The sequence below is a fragment of the Columba livia genome, chromosome 16, assembly GCF_036013475.1.
Source record: "Columba livia isolate bColLiv1 breed racing homer chromosome 16, bColLiv1.pat.W.v2, whole genome shotgun sequence".
NCBI classification, from domain to species: Eukaryota; Metazoa; Chordata; class Aves; order Columbiformes; family Columbidae; genus Columba; species Columba livia.
The window spans coordinates 3,173,482-3,189,456 of record NC_088617.1 but is presented as its reverse complement, the minus strand read 5'-3'; the positions used below and the strand labels follow the sequence as shown (position 1 = coordinate 3,189,456).

At 47.0% G+C, this 15,975-nt stretch overlaps 1 protein-coding gene and 1 long non-coding RNA gene across 2 annotated transcripts in view; both read right to left on the bottom strand.

Annotated features, from left to right (window-relative positions):
- Nucleotides 1-271, bottom strand: part of PPP1R16B (protein phosphatase 1 regulatory subunit 16B) — a 61,328-nt gene extending 61,057 nt beyond the window's left edge. The window contains exon 1 of the mRNA XM_065031890.1: nucleotides 120-271. The gene's annotated coding sequence lies outside the window, so the exon portion shown is untranslated. The remainder of the gene's footprint in view (nucleotides 1-119) is intronic.
- Nucleotides 272-2,209: 1,938 nt separating this feature from the next.
- LOC110358950 (uncharacterized) lies at nucleotides 2,210-10,259 on the bottom strand. Its single transcript, XR_010466530.1, has 3 exons — nucleotides 9,717-10,259; nucleotides 5,521-5,570; nucleotides 2,210-5,414 (listed from the first exon to the last, which is right to left on the bottom strand). It is a non-coding gene; the product is annotated as an uncharacterized LOC110358950 (long non-coding RNA).
- Between the last annotated feature and the right edge of the window lie 5,716 nt (nucleotides 10,260-15,975).

Sequence of the window (15,975 nt, the reverse complement as noted above, 5' to 3'; positions counted from 1 at the left end):
ACACCCACCCGCTCCCGTGGCAGGAGAACGGGGACCCCACCGCCGCGCCCACAGCACCCGCTGCCCCTCCGGGCCCCGCTCCCCGCTGCCGCCCGCCCCGGCCCCGGTTCCGCACTCACCCGCGGCAGCTCCGCGCGGCGCAGCGGGCCCGGCGGGCAGAGCAGAGCCGGCAGCGCCGCCGCGCAGCCCCGCTCCCCGCCCGCCTCCGGCTGCGGCCGCAGCTCCGCCCCGGGGTGGAGCCGCGGAGGAGCCGCGGAACCGACGCGCCGCAACCCCCCCACCCCCCCGAGCCCGCCCCGGCAGGTGGAAGGCGCGGAGCGGAGGAGCATCCCCGGGGATGTTGCAAGAGCGGCTCGTTCAGATCCCCTCCCTCCCGCGGTGCGGGGAGAGCCCTTGCAAAACCAGGGCTTGTCCGCACCTGGGGGGGGGGTGGGGCTGTTTGTGTGTGTGTATAATTAAAATAAATAAATATTTTTTAAAAACAGTCTCCAAGTTGTGGTGGAAGGTTGCAGCCGCGCCTCGGCCTTCCTGAGGCTGCCGAGTGTGGCTGTAGATAAGGTTTGCCCTGGCTCCTGGCTGGGCGCAAGATGCGGGATGCTGCTGCCTGCGCTGAAGTTGGACGGTCTGGGGAGGATATCCGGGTTAGAAACCGTTTTGCCCTTTTTTCTGAGTAAATAGCCGGGCCCGGCAGCAAGTTCCTGTTTGCCACGGAATGAGCTGATGCTAGGGACGGGGTCCCAGAGCATTTTTTAGGAGAAAATAAAAGAAACTTAAAGCCACCCCCAACTCAGTGTAACATGGTTTTAAAGCACGGTGGGTGATGCTGAAAACAAACGCCATTCCTGAAGTATGCCTCATGCCCATTTCATAGACAGGCAAAGAGAGGCAGATGGGAGCCTTTGCCCACAGTCAAAACCAGTCACCGGAGCTGGGAGAGAAGCCAAGAAGCCTCCTGGGCCAGGGAGCGGCACTCCGGAGCCCACACTCACCCTGCATGGGCTGGGAGTGAAGCAGAGAGGGTTCCTCATGCTGCTGTCAGATATTGTGTCTGGGATCAGTTGCCTTTTCCGGGGCGAAATAGGTTTCGGAAGGTTTGGAGGATTAATCACCATCGTCCTCATTTCTCCTTGGGAAAGGGCCTCCGCCCAGACCTAACAGATCAATAGGGACGTAGCTCTGGCAATCGCACTGTGGGGTTTCATTAAAACATTCTAGATCATAAATGCCTTTTTGTTTTGACATGTGACTTGCTCCTTTGAACAGGACGATGTGTAGGCAAGTGTTCATACGTAACAAACGTGGACCTTTGCAATTGTGCATGAGTGTGAAAGAGCATCCAGAGTGTGAAAGTCTGGTTGAGGTTGGAGTTTACTCCGATAAATGCTAGGGAACTCTGTCCAGAATTCACACATTACTGCTGCAAAATGGCAGAACCATGTTCTAAGAGTCATCAAGTGACACATGGAGATGTGCTTTAACCACACTAACTTGTCTTATTGCTGCATTTGTCCATGCAAAAATCTGGAAAACAAAGCTGATGAGAAACAATCCATGTCCTCCTTGCTGGATCCACAGATGTGTAGGTGCAGGATGGGAGGAATAAGAAAATACTCAGCCAAGTTAAATGATAGTTACGGATCTGGGACTAGACTTAGGTCCTCACTAGCCAGGGACCTTGGCAGCCCTGGGCTTTGCAGGCAGGAGGAGGATTTCCAAGGCTTGAGTCTGGCATCAGAGCCCTGGCCCAGGGCACCAGAGAGCTGAGCAACTCTGCACCAGTCTCTGAAGTCCATAATTCAGTTGTCTGTTTATTTAAAATATGTTGTAAGCACAGCTGCTTTCTGAGGCACGTATGGTAATGGTGGGGGAGTCACATAAATAAACTGGCTCCCTGCCAGACCAGTGAGTCAGCGTAAAAAGCTGAAACACATCTTGATACTTGGAGGATAAAAAAACCCCACAAAACACCACCTCATTTTCCATTAAAATTTGGGTATGAGCACCATGATTGGGAAGATAAGGCCAGATAGCACGTCAGCAGGGTCTTGTGGTGCCCGGAGCCCACAGTGCAGAAGGTGGAGATCTTCAGGGCAGAGGGGGGTGAGCGCATTACAGAGCCCCCAAGGGCGTCCTCATCATTCTCATTTTTGCTGGCAAATCAAAGCTCTTGATTCTGTTGCCAATACAAAGATTTGGAGCTAGAATAAAAACACAATTTGTTTGTTTTCTAATGCAGACAAGATTCACTGCATCAAGTTTTCTTTTTTGTACAAATGAAACACATTATAAAGAGACTTTTTTTTCCTTAAAAAAAAGCTACTTCAAAAGTGAAGTTCCTTAAAAAGCACTACTAAAACATCCAGCATTTTCAAAGACCCAGCTCACATCATCTCCACTCTCATCCAGTGTTCAATCCAATTTCACAGCTAGTTTTGGTCCCTCAGATTCCTTTCTTTACCAAGTTCATTCTTCATTGGAAAGATTTAACCCAGCCATAAGAACAGGATTTTTTCTCTTGAGCTTTTATAACAAGTAAGTTACCCAGCAGTCAAACTGAATGCTGGCAACTGAGTCTTCTGGATTAACCAAACAGGTGGGAAGCTGCAATGATTGAAGGACACCGAATAGAACCCGTAACTTGGACACACAGAAAGAGCTTCCAGTCTTGGGCTGTGCTGGGGGTTTAAAATGCAGAAAGGAGGAGAGAGTAAAAATCAGGTCCTTGTTCTGTAGGTATACAAAATGTGTGTGCCAGTACATGTGTGTCCCAGCAGTCCAACAAGTTATCCAAGTGCATCCTCACTGCTACAGAAAAATTGAGGCTTGGAATGGAACCAGTTGGAGTTTGTGCCGTGTGAATACACCAAAAGGAAAAACATTAATTGATCAGCCTCCAATATTTGTGCAACTCATCCTTATCGAAGGCTGCCACTCATTGCTCCTCTTTTCCTGGAGGTGCAAAGGCCAGCTCTCCACAAGCAAAGGTTTCAGCTCCAGCCGCAGCACTGACCCAGAGCCACGCTCAGCCTGAGCACCCAGGGCTTTCCCAGAAGGGCCATTTGCAAACACAAAAGCCAGGAGCAGCTTTAGAGAGTAAACCTCTCCAAACGCATAAAGAGACAGGACCAGGTTTGACCTGGGGAAGATTTAATGCCTTGACAGGGAAGAAATATTGCAGTTAATGGGCAAAGATCCACGGTTTGCAAGGTTAGGAGTTAAAACCCCTGTGGTTTGGAGCTGGCTGCCTGCCCAGTGCCGAGTGTGAAACTGTTCCCATTATTGACAGTATGTTCCTCCTCATCCTCTGCTTTTGGCTGAAGGAATGGGCAGCTCTCACCCCACCTCATCGCTGCTTGTACCAAGAGCTTTCACTAGAGGTACCTGCAGCGCCCTTGTCTCATGGTATGCCCAGGCGGTCATTTGAGTACTTGGCATGAAATCCTATGGGGTCTTGCTATGGGGTCAGAGGGAAGGGGAGCTTTGTTTGGGTGGTGCTCTTCTCCTCCCAACCCTGCACAGACACTGCAGTAACAAGCCAGATTTCCATTGCAGCAGAGCAGAACCCACCTGAGCAGCAGCAGAGGCTCTAATCTCACCATTAAACCTTACATCTCTCCTAATGCTTTAAGTCCCCTGCTGTGTGGCCTCCCTGATGCTGCAGCAGAGCAGAGGAACGTGTGGGGTCAGTGCAGTCTCCAGGGAAAGATCACCTGGACAGCACAGAACTTCTTTCTGCCTGCAATTTGGGAGCTGAAAACCTTTTATGTGATCGCAGCCCTGCATTTCCAGTCCTCAGACTGCAGTTAATGCCTGCTACCTTCTTCACAGTAGGCTGGGAAGATTAATTAGAAAGATTCTCTCAAGGTGCAAACTTTGCATCTGGTTGGAAATTTTGAAGGTCAGAAATGAGCCAGTTTAACTGAATATCTTTGTGCCTATGAGAAGCTGAGGGGAAGATGTTTTAAAGGCTAGATACAACTTACAGTCACAACATAAATGAACAGCACACTTCTGGTACTGCAAAAGCTCCTTGTACTGGCATATTAGCAATAGATGTTGTCTTAAGGAGTTTGAAAGTGATAGCAACTCATGATGAGAGGAACCTCAAAACAGCCTCCAAAAGGACTTTGAACCAGAAGGAAGACCCTCTGGCTACCTGAAAACAGCCCTAGGGACAGTGCCAAAGGCTTTTGGAAGTGAAATATCACATTAGGCAAAGCTAGATGCTCCTAAAACATCTAGGTGTGGGACTTCACTGAAGGATGGTTTAGCTTTTAGATAAAACAATGCTATATTACTTGTAGCCATGTCCACTCCCTTTTCTTGACTGAAATAAGCCATCACTCCTGAGAATGTCCTGAATTTCCCAATTTCTGGCCTTGAAGAAATCATCCAGCTCATAATTCTTTGTGGAACAGGCTGGGTCCTTATAACCTGTGTTTCACAAAGCTGATAGAAACTTGGAAAATAATTGCCAGGGTCCCATTCTGCAGGCTGGGGGCTACACCTACAGAAAGCAAAGGCTTGCCCAAAAACCCAGAGCAGGGCCGTACTAGCAAGTCTGGTGCATCAGAAAGTGGGGTTTACACCATCCTAAGAAACACCTACAGAACTACACATTTCCTTAACCTCTGGCTTCTTCAATCCATTAAAAGAATTACTTTTTGTACCTTGTATGGAAATAGTCCAGACCCAACAATATATTCCTAGGTCACAAGAACGTAACAGCATTATTAAGTCTAGTGGTAAATACAAAGAAAAACACTGATTTTGAAAGCAGATAATTGTGGTGGTTAGAGGGAAGGTCAGAGCACTACCAGCATAGAAACATGACATTTTGTACTCAGCTATCACATACTGCATCCATTAAAGGGCCTTCCACCTTCTATTGGACACACACTCTTCAGCAATGAAAATATCTCCTGTGCACTGCACCAAAAACTCATCAGTGCTTTGTCATAGTCTGTGAGCTTTTTCCCCAGTTTAAGCAAATATTGTACATGGATCTGGTTTACCCTAAATGCACAGAACATTTAGCCATCAAATCCCCTGTGGCATTCAGGTATTTGACAAGCTGCAGTGTATAAGGCTGTGCCTGGCATTTCTGTTTAGGTACGCAAGTGTTTGATGTAATTTTGAATCCAGTTTCAGAAACGTGACCGCGAAGCCCTACAGAAGAGAAAAACTGCAAACAGGCTTCCTGAATCACAACCTGAAGTCCTTGGTTTGGTCTGGCACTTGCATGACATAACCCTTGAGAGGAACCAGCCACGCTACGTCTTGACACCCGCTCAGTCCCACAGTGCTGCTGTCTGAGCAGCTTCATCTCCAGTTTCCAGATGAGTTCATTCATGGGGAGTTCCTCTCCATCCATTCTTATGGCTCTAGTGCTGTCAGTCAGTCCTGCTCCTTTCCTGGAAGCAACCACACTGTTTTCCTGGGCCAGCACCCCAAAGTGCAGCCCATGAAGGGCCAGCATCACCCCTCTTGACTCTAAGTCAGTGTACCAGGAAGCCACACCTGGCTGGTCTGACTGCAGGGATGCTCCAAGTCCATCACATCTTGACCACCTGCAAAGGAAAAGAATATAAGGAAAGTTCTAAGTCCGGAGCTACGGCTCAGCACCTGTGCAGCACATGTGCCTTCACTGTTGGGAAACAGAGATCCTGACAGTTCATGCATCTTTAACGATGCTGCCCAGCAGACTACACATCTGATAGCTGAAGGCACAAAAGCCTCACCCAGAGCAGGAGTGTCAGAAGCCTTTGTCCATCTTTCAGGGCCAGATCTAGTTTCTACAGTTAATGAAAGTTCCCCCTGTTGGTTTTCACAGGACTGGACTCAGGGCCTGAGCAGCTGCATGCAAGGACAGTTACAGCTGGTATATACAGCTGTGAGAATCAGAGGGCAGATCACAGGGACTTAAACACAGATACTCCATGTTTAGGACTTTCTCCTCCATAAGAAGGTCAGCTTTATAGGTCAGGTTCCCTATTGATGATGCTACAGACGCAAGAGGCTGTTGCAGCAGCACTCAGATAACCAGGGTTATGTTGTTTAGCCAGGGGTATGTTCTCGACAGCATCAGGGTTCAGCCCATCACACACGTCCAGTGTTTCCAAACAAGGATGGGGTTTTTACTCTTGAAACCCATAAACGAACATATAAATAATCAGCAATTAAGAACAGTGAGAACTAAGCAACACCAAACACATCAGGAGGCACCAGAAGCTTAGGTCTTTATCAGATAAAGTTACTTAATATCAGAAATACAGACTCAAGGTTAAGGTATCTGGCCTCAATTGTATATTCAGTATTACACAACTCACACAGTGCTAAAAGTAACACCGAGGATTTTTTTCCCCCCACACACACATACCCCAAGGCGTTGAGACCTGTTTTAATGATGTATCAAAATGACCTAATGGAGCAGAACAAACCCCATGTGTAAACAGTTCTGGGAACAAACAAGTCACTCCTGCCCCAAACTCAGGTTTTATTTTGCAGCATCCCAGACTTTTCCTACTCTGACCTTTTAGCAAAACCAGAAGAAAGTCACCTCCTTAGTGAGCACGCAGTCCAGGAATGGCTCTGCATCTATTGTAGATCACTATTTTTCTAATTGCTTTTACATGTATTCCAGATAACTAGCTTTTTTAATTTTATAAAATGAGTGAAAGGCCATCCATCTTCCCTTTGAGATCCTAATGGGTAAGCAAAAAACTCACGACAACAACTGTAGTAAGAAAAGTGCTGATAACAACATACATTGTGCTACAGTAGTTGCAATGAGAAAAACTGATTCTAATCAATATTAATTGGAAGTTTCCTGCTTTGAGAGCTGGAGTGCTTATTAAGTGTCTAGTTCCCAGTTGTACCACCTAGTCTAATCCTACAGAGTTTGTCTTTCCGATATGTTTTGACACAAAGTTGTCTTTACAGAAAAAAATACTGAGAAAACAAAGGAACAAAGAGCCAGATGATGGCTGTTTCATGAATTTTGTTCACATTCCTCCGTTTCTTAAGAAATAAACCCATTATTACTTCCTAGTTCTAGTTAGAAGACGCACTCTCTGATCAGCCAGAACACAGAAGGGCTTCATTTTGAGTTTATACCCTTGTCCCATGTCCCCTCTTCCCCACAGGGCACCACTGCTGCTTGTTTAACAATAGTGGAGTTTCACTGTGCAGTTGTTCAGCTGCTACAAAGGTGACTGTATAGATGAAAACTCACATCACTAGGGATGAAGTCAGCACACCCAAACCAAGCCCTTGCCACTCACATCACATCAACACCTATTTCAGTCTGAAAGTGCTAGAGGTGTTGACTCATTAGCAAGGACATATACAGAAGGCTACAACAGCGTTTGAGTTCCCAGGAAAATACAAGTGTAGAAAGGGAGATGGCATTATAGAAATGTAAAATGATGTTGGATAAAGTTATTACAAAGTAGATGAGATGCTTCTGAATTTTGAGAACTGCTTAGCATTTAACTTCTTCTTTTTTAATTCCACCCACAGGCAAAGGAATAAAGCCTCAATTTTTTAAATAAGCCCCCTCAGTGCAGAATCCCAGCAGTGAATGGTGTAATGACTCAGTGCCAGTTACCAGCAGGGCTTGAACTGGGGACTCACAGCACTAAATACCCCCAAGGGAAGGGTCACCTCCCAGCAGTACCTGGTTGCCCCCAGTGCTCTGCAAGCCTAATAAAACTATTCTCCACTTAGGCCACTCATTTTCTAAGGGTTTTTGAGGAGGATTATTCTAGAGTAGAAGGAAATAAGGGGGAATTTGTGATGCTTAATTTAAGTAGTCTTAACTTCTTAAGGAGTTACAATATTTTCATACTCACAAGAAAAACACAACTCTACAGATTCTCTGCTTTGAGTTTAGGAAGAATTTGGAACCGCTGCCTCCCTGGCTGGTTTACAGCAGGCTGTAGCATGGACAAGATGTTCCTGGGTTTGATAAGATGCTTTGGCATCTATATTAAATCATTCCCCAAGGGTTCTTGCAGCAGTTAAGTGAGGACATTTGGTCTGCCCGATGCCAACAGACCTCAACATCCAGGTTTGCCAGCTCAGGATGAAGACTCTCAACCAACAGCTGCTGAAGCCTTCAAGTGCGGTGAATCAAACTACCCAGCTCTTCCTCAAAGCCCCTACTCAGCATTTCATGATGCTAAATAACATAACACAAAATGCTACTGCTAAGCTTCTTTGGTAAGGTCTTAAATTTTCTAGGTGTTTTTGAGGTATATGGAGGAGGAGGCATCAGTGAAGTAACCAGAAATACTGATTCATATCCAGTAAGTCTCACAGCTGCAGCAAGTATTCTCAGTAAAAGTCATTTTCTCAGCTGTGCCTTCAGTCATACTCCAAGAAATAATTATGATACCTGGACTACAGCAGTCCAGTATTCAAATATTATTACCTTGTATCAAGGAGACTGTCCCCTCCCTGATCATGAAACAGTGAAAAAAATTCAAAACAAACAAAAAAAAATCTAAGTCTGAGATACAATAGGAAGAAAGGAGGCTTCCAAAAGCTCTAAATACATGTGGGAAAAGACTGGAACCAATATCAACAGAAGCCTTGTCTTGTTATCAGACTGAGCACTTACAAATGTCCAGTCCTGAAATACCCAGAGCCCATCTCAAAGCTGGGGAGATGCTGCCCTGGGAGCACAAGGGCTGCAGGGGCCGGGCACACGATTGCCAGTTAAAAGGTGCAGGGAGGGATACAGAAAAACCCTCTCCTGCTTCTTTTTACTCATTTGAGCAGGCAGCTCCTCTTCTCATTCTCAAGACAAGAAACAGACTTAATGGGTTGCTATAAACTCCTTATTACTGGAAAGCTGATGGTTTTGCTGTCTCTGCTCAACACAGTAATGTAGTGGTATTGGAAGAGAAATATCTGTGTTATTTCCTTTGGTTCTCATACATCTGTGACATGCGGCATCGTGGCCTAGGGGACACCCAATTAAGAGATAATCAGGAGCTCTTGAAATAACCCTGGACAGGCAGGAGACCTGCCCGGAGGGGCTGCAGGAACACAGCAGGGAGGCAGCACAAGTCCCAGATGAAGCCACACATACCTTGCTTGCCCCAGGCTTGCCCTGGGTCACAACCTCGTTTGTCCTCTGACCACCTCAACCAGGTGCCACTGGAAACCTATTTGCAGTGAATATAAGAATAGCTCAAAAGACTCCTATCCAAGGTTCTAAGCACCCTAGCACTGCACACAGCACAGTGAACTCTCAGCAGCAGTGACCCCTCTAGAGCTCAGCCAACAGCCTTCCAGTTCTTCTCCACTGAGGGAGTCGTCCACCTCCCTCCTTAAAGTCCAACCAATGCCTTCCAAGGCAGCTACTCAATCAGATGTGCGAGTACCATCAAAAATACCCACGGTCAGACACATCAGTGTAGATCAACCCAGCAGACAGAACACGGGGCATCACCAGCAGAAAAATAATTCTAATAGTTCATTAGTGTCCTCTACAGTGTCCCCCCTTCACAGGCATTCACACAAGGTGACAGTCTCTTTCCTTGGGCAGCGGTGGGCTGCTTCAATTTATTTACATTTAACCTACTCCAGCACTCAGCCTGGCCATGCACAGCTATGGCAATAGGATGGAAGGGTTTCTGAGGGTGAGAATCAACAGGCTTAGGAGCAGGAGAAACAAAGCATCACACAGAAGACTCCATGCTACATACCATGTTCAGCCAGCTGAGACCTAGTGAAACAGCCAGTTGTTCTGATGCTGGAGATCCCTGGTGAGATCCTTACTCTTCTTCTCCCAGGAGCTCTTCTCTGAGGAGCTACAGTGGTAAACACTGTCTAAGAGTCATCATTAAGGCTTTCCTTAATTTGAGAGTTACAAGAAAATTGGCTTAGACCTCTCTACATATTTATTTCCTGTTGTTTTCTGGCTGGACACATGTATCTTCTATTTAGGGTGAACCTCCTTCAAGCAAAGCAGAGTGGATCTGCCACCATCGCGGGGTGTCTGCCAGCAGCTCAGCTCAACAGGAGCCAGAGGCCAGAGACACCTGCCCAGCAAAAGCACCATTCAACCCCCATCCTCAGCAGCCACCTATTCCACCAAGTTTAAGTCAAGCAGGGATTTGCAGCAGGGGTTTAACAGGAGTTAAAGCACTCCTTGCAGACACCTGGGGGGACGTCACTGCAATTTCCCCAGGACAGAAGGAAAAGCAACAGGTATCAAAAAGAACCAGATGTGTCAGATGAGACACATTTTCCTACCTCCACCTTTCCAACAGACTCAGAATTTCTGAAGCTACATAACTGAGAATAAAACCCCTGTAAGAAAAAGCTGTGACCCTCAGCTGGACACCCCCACACTAAAACCCATCCCCGTGAACTCACCCCCTCCCTACACACACCTCACCCCATGATCAGCCCTTCCACCAAAAAACTCAACCCCATCAGACCAACCAAACACCCAGCACAGCCCCAGCTGGGCAGAATCACTTTTATTCTGCAAGGATTAGAAATGCTCCAGTCAAATGTGCCATGTAATTACCACAGTAATGTGATAAAGCAAAGTGGAGGTGGAGAACAGTTCATACTGCTTTATATAGTGGCAGGTGATCAGTTAAGCTGCATTTTTGTTGGTGTTTGTTTGGTTGGGTCTTTTTCCCCTCTTCTGGGAAAAATTCAATTTGCCTTAAGGCAGCTGATACTGACCTAATCCCTCAGCAGCCCAGACCTGACCTGCTGCAAATTTTCCACCTCTACCAAGAGCACAAAACCACATTCCTCTCCCTGACAATACAATGGCCCCCAGATCCACTTACCTCCAGGCCCTGCTTAAAACCTGGGCTGCAAAACACATTATATAATCGTGAATCAACAGACAAATCCATGTGAGCCAGCAGATGAAAATGCTATAATGTGTTTTGCTTGTTTGGCAAGCCCTGAAAAACATCGTTAAATATTTTCTACAGTTCTTTCTTTAAAGGCTTACAGTTTTGCCTTCTCCTCCCTTCCCTGCTAGGGTCTTAAATCCTTTCTGCTCAGCAAACATTAATTTTCTTTTGTTCTGCTAGTGCTAAAATTGCTGTCTCTCTTTGTCCCTCTTCCTCCCCATCCAGTACCCCTAACCAACCATTATTGCTAATAATGTCAGCAGAGATCTTAATACCAAAGTACTGCTGGGGAATCAGCTCAGGGAGCAACTGCAGGCAGAAATAAACACTTATTCTTCTTTCAGCCCTGGAGAAACAGATAGCTTGAAGTACACTCTCCTCCCCCTACATTGAGGAGCTTAAGCAAATAATTTGAAGGTCATATTCTAAAGCACAAGTTGTTTCAACATCCTCTTGATGACGTCCTCCCGAGGGTGAAACACAAGTGTCATAGCAGCCTTTTCCTGCAGAGAGGTGGACAAGTGGGTGTCATGTGCAGTTACGTTGAAGGATAAAGCACAAACGTATTTAGGTTTCATTGAAAATTGGGGGTGGTGGCTCAGAGCTTGGAAGTGAACCAGCGATGTGCGGGCAAGGCTACGGCACGTCGTGTCGGCGTAGGGATGAGGCACATTCCAGCTGAGTAACTCTGCTCCTGCTGAAGTCAGCAGCACTGATTTCCCCCAGGAGAGGATAAATGCTCCCAGGCTTGAGGACTCAATGGCAGAAGATGTGCTGTATGGAAGATAAAGGGACGGGGTATCACCGCTGGGACAGTGAACCCCCGGGGATTTCCTGGGGTGTTGCAGGGGTGGGTGAGGGTCCCAGCTGTGTGGGTTGCTTCACCCAGGGTAGGGGGGATCTCCCTGGTTTGTGCAAGTGCTTATTGTAAAGATCATAGGATCACAGAATCATTTTGGTTGGAAGAGACCCTCAAGATCATTGAGTCCAACCATAACTTAGGCATTAAACCATGTCCCTAAGAACCTCATCTATATGTCCTTTAAAGCACTCCAGGGATGGTGACTCCACCACTGCCATGGGCAACCTGTTCCAATGCCCAGTAACCCTTTCTATGAAGAAATATTTCCTAATATCCAATCTGAACCTGGTGCAACTTGAGGCTGTTTCCTCTCATTCCATTGCTTGCTCCTTGGGAGAAGAGACCAAGCCCCTCCATGCTCCAAGCTCCTTTCAGGCAGTTCAGAGATCAGGTCTTCCCTCAGCTCCTGTTCTCCAGCTGAACCCCCCCCGGTCCCTCAGCCACACTCCCTAAGTGCACCAATGCCCCTTGCCAGTGCATCCCCCATTTACACATCCCCCGGTGTGTTCGACACTGATGTGCAGGTGGGTGAAAATGTCTCCGTGTGCTCAGGCCCCCACGTTCCACCAGCCCATGCTGAGACGGTGCATGAGCACCAGCTCTGAGCCACCCTGAAAAGAACACGCTGAGGGGCTGGGCATGACCGGAGGGTCATTTCTACTTCTCTATGAATATTCTGCCTCCACAAATGGCTAGTGAATGTAGCTTAGCGAGAGAGCAGTGGAAAACTGAGCATTTATTCTGTATTTTCCATGAAATGATGCTCTGGGGAAGAAAAGGGACAACTTGGGAAAATCCCGCTGCGCCCCTGGACCTTGTCTGCAGCCGGGGAAGCTGGGGAGACGCTGCAGACACAAAACATGGTTCCCTGGGATTCCCTCTCCATGGCTGAAGCAAAGCAGTTTGCATTTTATATCCTGCTTTGATCCTATCTAATGGCTTAAACTTCTTTTTCCAAAAGCTACATTATTTAAGAATATCTTTCCATTTAGTCATTTGAGGAAACTCTCTTTTCTCTGGAGAAATCGTTCTGTCTTTATGTTCAGTAAGGAAGAAATTAAACATGATTGTATTAATTATGGTTCCTCATTTAACACAAAACTATAATCAAATGACTTATATGTCTAAACATTTATGGCAGTAGTATTAAGAAATAATGACACTAAAGGCTCGTACTTAAGTTCAAAATGTTTAAATTATACATCTCAGAAGAAACTGATGCCACATTTAGGGAGCTACAACATTTTGTTTTCAAGTAGAAACACAAAGGAACAAAACACTTTCAAAATGTACAAACTTTTGGCTTTAATTTCAAGAAAGTCTTTAGGATGCCCATAAAACAAATATAGAGTTTTAAAAAAACTTTTGCCTAGATTTAAACCATGGTTTCTTCTTTAAAAAGGATGGGGGAGCCTGGCTGAGCATCTCCTGACAAAGCCTGTGAGGCAAAAATATTCTGAGGACATGGGGTGTGCAAAGCTGGAGCAACAGGAACTGTCACTTGTGGCAGGAGTCGACTCGCTGGGTTTCTACCAGCTTGACGGTGTCTGCGGCTCCAAAGAAGTCATCTTCAGATTTGGGAACTGATTTCCTGAGCCAGAAAACCCTGCAGCATTTCTGTCTGCATTTCAGGGAAAGACTTCCTCCAATTCAGGAGCTGGAGCTGCTCAAACGCCCCTCTAGAAGGAAGGAAAATAGGAAATTGCTGGAATTGCTGCTAAGAATGAGCCATGGTGGGGGGGTTTCTTCTGTGGGAAATATCAAATGGGATTCTGCGTTTTGGATTTTTTGGACTTTTTGTTTGTTTTCTGAATATCCACTTCTTGCAGAACGGGGATGTTCCCATGTGAACCAGCTGCACATCCCACATGGCTCCATGCAGCTCAGTCTCTGCCATGTAGCGGGTACCGGAGAGCACCTGAAAGTTAAAGTTCTCCTTGAAATGTTGACCGTCTACTTAAACCTGCCCCATAAAGCCTGGAGTTTGAGATAAAACCCCTCTCAATGAGCCCTGCTTCCCAGGTTGTAAGAGTGTACTTTGATACCTGATAAAATCAATGGTTCCTGACTGCTGGCTGCTGTGATTGAAATGACGACTGCTGGAAAAAACCGCCATCCACAGCTTGCTGAATTTGCAATTAAAGACTCATTTCCAATCTCTCTGTAAGGCATCTAGCACAACCAGTGCTTATACATATTTCAGATCCCAGCATGTAAAACAGCGGAGTAGGTTGAAGGTGATATAATATTATAAAGAGCATTTTGAGATGGGTAAACACGCTCAAGGGGTTTATGGCTCCTAGAAATTGTCACCTTTGCTGCCTGGGGAAACTGTTGTGGTGTGAAAAATACCACTCATTGGGATTTTTAAAACACATTCAAGAAAATGGGCTCAGGGGTAGTATAAATATAAATTATCCCCTCCGTTTTTGCATTCTTATTGAAGTTGGTTTTGTTCAATATCCAGGCAAATGGATCCGGGCAGTGAGGGGCAGAAACAAAACCTCCTGTGAACATGAACCATCACAAAAGGTGTGGATATGGAAGTTTTACAGCATCTTGGGAAGCCAAGCCCTCAGGAGCTGGGGAATCATCCATTCCAGCCTCAATTTAACCCAACAAGAGGGCTCAGGGGAGAGGTGGATGCTGTGGACAGGAGGCCTGAGCAAAGCTCCCCCAGATCATGCACTGGGCATCTCCCAGATCTTCCAGGCAGCAATCTGCAGCCTGGACCCAACACAAAAGCTTTGCGTCCTCCTAGAAAAACATGACAAATTCCCATAAATGCCAAATTCTTCTTTGCATCTTCTCCACCCGCTGGCGGTGCAGGACCACCAGCTGCTCCCGCCTGAGCAAGAGCCATCGGCCACATCTGCTGCTGGCGTGGGACACTGCTGGGGCTGGGGACGGCTGATGCTGGACACAAGTCATCAACTTGGGGACAGTCCATAATAGCGTGTGACTCATTTGTCATCCCCAGGCGTTGGGAAGGACCGTGGCTGCGTGGTGCCACCATGGCAGGACACCAGCCCTTCGTCCCAGGCTGGATTGTGCCTGCAGATAGCCGGGCTCAACTCGTCCTGTTCCCAGGCCAGAGGACACTCCTGGAGCTGAATATCAAAGGCCTCCTGCAAACAATGTCAGCCAAAGTGCATAAACAAAACCTAAAAAGAGGTCACAGCAGTTTCCACAACAAGAAGTCACCAGCGGCTCACAAAGGATAAAAGCAGAAAAAAAATCAAGCCCACAGCCCCCAGTTCCTTCCATCTGCACCACCCTTGAGCAGGAGGGTGTCCATCACCGGGAAATCAAAGCTTTCCTCTCCATTGTTTCCTCAGCAGCAAGACCGGCCCATGGCCCTCTGCCACCAGGGAGCTGGATGAAAGCAACGTGGGGCCCCCACGACAGGACCCAGGGCTGTCGCTGCCTTTATCTGCAGCAAAGCCTGTCTCTGGGAGCAGGGGGCAGAGCTGGGCTGTCCTGTCCCAGTGTCCTATCCCAGTGTCCTATCCCAGTGTCCTATCCCAGTGTCCTATCCCAGTGTCCTGTCCCAGTGTCCTGTCCCAGCCCTTCACCGCTGGAACGTGGCTTCGCCGCAGATTAAGGAACAGCCATGACCTGGCACAGTGTCTCTGAAGCAGATGTTCACAGCCCAGCGTGGTGTTGCTGTTCCAAACCCCACATCCTTGCAGAGCTCTGTCATTTGGACACCTTAACCTGTCCTTTTAACACACATAAGAGGGACCTCCTGCAGACACAGACTCCAGGAGCACCGTGTTCACTTGCCTCCCCTGTTATGCAGTCTTAACCGTTTACAATCTTCCATTTTTCACATAAACTGCTACTGCTCCTATTCTTACACTCCTCCCTCGACATCTCCTGGAGGTCACTACCAGGACCAGGCTGGAGGAACCTTGCATCCAATGCAGCTTTATTAGGGTAAATTAATGACGGAGCCTGGAAGAAAACTATTTTGACTTAACAACATTCATGTTGCATTGTCTATATGGAGAGTTTGTCCACATTGCAGCGACTGGTAAAACTTCAAGTGCCAAAAGCCCATGAGTTCCACTGGTGTCCCCACCTACCTTTGCAAGGATGCAGGTCTCCTGTGCTTCATCCACACCACCACACGGTCTCAATCAATAGCAATACTTAAGATAAGGGCCAAGCAGAAAGTAGCTATTGAACAGGGAGCTAAAATCTCTATTCACCACCACC